The 3,905-nt window shown below is 38.2% G+C and overlaps 1 pseudogene; it reads left to right on the top strand.

Annotated features, from left to right (window-relative positions):
- On the top strand, positions 1–1,508 carry LOC147625545 (calcium-transporting ATPase 3, endoplasmic reticulum-type pseudogene; annotated as a pseudogene).
- The last annotated feature ends 2,397 nt before the right edge of the window (positions 1,509–3,905 follow it).

The raw sequence follows: 3,905 nt of genomic DNA on the forward strand, positions 1-3,905 counted from the left end.
ATGAGTAGATTTGATGATTTGCTAGTAAAGTTCTTGATTGGTGTTATGGATGTATCTTTTATTTTAGCTCTCATCAATGGCGAAGCTGGTTTAAGCGCTTTGATATTTTTTTAATCTCGGCTACCAATGCAAGTGTAAGTGTGATAATTGAGACCAATGTAGAGAAAGCTCTCCAAACCTTTTGTCTATTATGCCATCTTCAAATCTTGTCCCCCCGGAGATATCGGTAAGGTTTCAGTTGGTTACCAAGTTTCAACCGATATGCGAGTGATTGAGTTGTTAAGTAGTTAGCTAAGAGTTGATCAAGCCATATTGACAAGGGAAAATTGTTATGTGGTAAAAAATTTTGATGCGACCTATGCTAAGAAAGTTATGTATAAAGATAAAACAAACATATTGTTTTATGGCACTGTGGTTGCTGTTGGATGAGCAAGAGCAACAATCACTAGTATTGGCCCAAAGACTGCTATGGGGAAAATATGTGACACAATCTCTCAGACTGTAGATGAACTCCACTCAAAAGGAAGCTTGATGAATTTAATTAGTTCTTATCAAAGGTGATGTGATTGCAATAATTTGTGTAGTTAATATTGGCCACTTTTGTGATGCAACACACAGGATTATTAGATGGTGCAATATAATATTTCAAGATAGCAGTTGCCTTGGCAGTGCTGCAATCCCAAAAGGACTTCCTGCTATTGTAAAAACATGCTTAGCACCTGGAACAAAGAAAATGGCTAAGCTGGATGCAATTGTGTGGTCATTGCCAATCAATTGAGACTTTAGGATGCATCATGGCCATATGCAATGGTAAAACTGGCACTTTAACCACAAACATGATGTCAGTCTCAAAGATATGTGTGATACCATCTGTACATAAAGGTGCATTTTCTATTCAGTATGAGGTTACTAGGACAACCTATGCGCCCAAGGGTTTGATCTTGAACTCCACTGTGTGCAAGGTCTTTAGATCGAGCACCCTGCACACCTACCTTGCTTATTACGCATTGCAATGTGCTCTGCCCTTTGCAATGAATCAGTTGTGCATTATAACTCAGATAAAGGGACCTACAAGAAGATCGAAGAATCAACAGAAGTGTTCTACGTGTTCTTGCCGAAAAGGTAGGGTTACCAGGCTTTGACTCCATGCCAACCGCACAGACAATGCTTAGCCAAAATTGAGCGAATTACGTAATGTAATAATTATTGGGAACAGCAATTCAACAAGGTTGCAATGCTTGATTTCTCCATGTGAGGAGAAGATGCTGAGTGTTCTTTGTACACAAAACCAATAGGAGATTCTTTTCTGCAAGGGTGCTTTGGAAGTTATTATTGCACAATGTACATATTTGCTTTGTAACAATGATGGTTCAACTGCTCCCATGACCATTGAAATCCATACAGAGCTAGAGGAGAAGTTAAACAGGATGCACAAGGCAAAATATATGATTAAAGGAGATGATCGGAAAGATAACAACAAAACCTCTAATAGTCAGTCGAAGAATTGAATCGTCAAGTGTTTCAGATGTCACAAGGAAGGACACCTCACGCAAGGCTATCTTGAGAAGTAGAATAACTCCGCATCTGTGGCTTAACTCAATGTTATTGAAGACGGTGATGATGATTCTTTTCAAGCAAGAGAGTAACTTTGATCCTAATTATTCGGATGAAGATTCATAACTCATTTAATGTGAGTTTGTTAAAACCTTTCAAGGGATCACTTCTCACTCATCCTGTGTATGAGGAACCACTTGTTATTGAGGGTGAGCAAGAAGTTTTGCTTCCAGTTACTATCATTGATCATCAGATTACATCAACTCATACTGAAAATCAATATATCAAATATTTGGTGACTTTCCAAAATCATCCTCAGTGAAACTGTAGATGGGTGCGTGAGAAATATTTTCGTGCCTTCCCTGAGATCCTTCATTCTTTTCAACAAACCCACAATTGAGGACAATTGCAAACTCAAGCAATAGGGAATGTTATGGGAATATATTTTAAACCCTCTTAAAAATATTATTCTACCCTCTTAGATAATCTGGGGATGCTTGGATTATATTTGCGTCAAACCAAGTCATGTTAGATAATTTGGGGATGCTTGGATTATATTTGTGTCAAACCAAGTCATGTTAATATCATGGGTGATGCCATTTTAGATATTAATACTCTTGGTGTATATTGACGTATGGTTGGGGCCTCTAATGTTTGTTATAGTTTGGTTTATATGGAAGGGTGATTCTTGGGTTACTTACGTCTAACAAACATGTGTGTCGTTATGGTTTGTACACTTATGAAATATTTGTTTACCAACTTATTGTTGGTTATTTTATAGGTGAAGAGGATTCCAAAGATTGAGGAGAATTTGCACATTATTATTACTTGGCACACATTTTTGTAAACAACCTTTGTATATATACATGTGCTAGCTTGTGCACATTTTAATTTATTTTGGAAAGCCTTGGTTTTTCAAGCTTAGACTTGAATTTTATTATTTTGTAAAGCGTCATATTCTTTAACCCTAGCCTTAATTTATGAACACTCTATTGTGAGCACAAGAGAGTGTTGTGCAAGAAAAGCACCTTTTTGTATTTTTGGAGGCTATGGCCGTCGTGCACACCAAACAAATACAAGAGACTATATACAAAACCCAAAAATAAATCCACGACTAGGTATCGATGTTGGCTCAAACAAAGGACCAAAGTGCCAAAAGATGAACCAATGTTGTCGATCCATGTAACATCGCTCGCACCATCCAAAACGTGATCCACTGTATTAATACATGCATGGGCATGATTTATACCATGCACATATCCTCACGTGCAAGACCATCTATCTATATGTGTGTGTGATCCTCTAAAACAAAATCATGATCAATAGGATCATCATAAGCATTAGCATTATTGAACACGGACAATGTATCCATGCATGAGAGATAAGAAGTATCATCTCCATGTCATCCTCAAAGTCTGCGAAGTCAACATAGCTTGGTCTATCTCTATCTCAATGGCGCTTATCTATGATCCATATTCTCTGATAGGTCAACCTCCATAATCATAGGATCTAAGAAGTATCTAAATCGAATAAAAAGCACTTAAGATCCATGTGCATAATCATGTCTCTCCTATGAGGTCTCGCCTCAATAAATTCATCACTACCCTCCTGCCTGGCTGCTCAAACACATGAATTATATCCACATAAACGCTCCCACGAAAGCTATTAGAACTAGTAGTGGATGAATGATGAATGTCTCCACATGTGAACACTCTAGAGGAGTAGCCTAATGCATGTAACACGAGAAACTCATGTCTATGCTCCTCATGGTCCATCATATGTTCAGAGGTATCCCATGAACCCACATGTGAAATACCACCAATCGCATGTGTAACAATGGATGCATCACTAATCACATATTCATGGGCATCCAATGCATCATCAATCAAATGCTAATGATCCTCTAATAAACCCTCATCATCATTTAATGCATCGAAATGATCCCTAGGAAGGTAAGTAAATATAGACGTAGCATCACTCACAATGCTCAGTGGTGGCAACCCTGCCCATGAGATCATGTCCACATGATCTAACTCACACATCTCACTATCACATATAGCATCATCATGTGCATATGCGTCAATATCATCACCACGTGCACGTGTATCAATATCATCGTGTGTGTTTTACATCATCATCATCTGAATCGGTATGGCATGCATTTGGTGTGCTAGAGCATAATCATAGCAACTCAAGAGTGCAGGATGCTCATGCAAGTTAATAAAAGAAGAATCATCCCATGTAAACACAATGCCGAACCATTTTGGTCGAGGTAGCCAAGTAATGAATCAATGAAGTCACCATGTGTGGACCATCTGGGACACGCATCCACCTCATCAAACAAATACCTT

Source organism: Cibotium barometz, chromosome 23, assembly GCF_041138505.1.
Source record: "Cibotium barometz isolate CiBa-2024 chromosome 23, ASM4113850v1, whole genome shotgun sequence".
Lineage (NCBI taxonomy): Eukaryota > Viridiplantae > Streptophyta > Polypodiopsida > Cyatheales > Cibotiaceae > Cibotium > Cibotium barometz.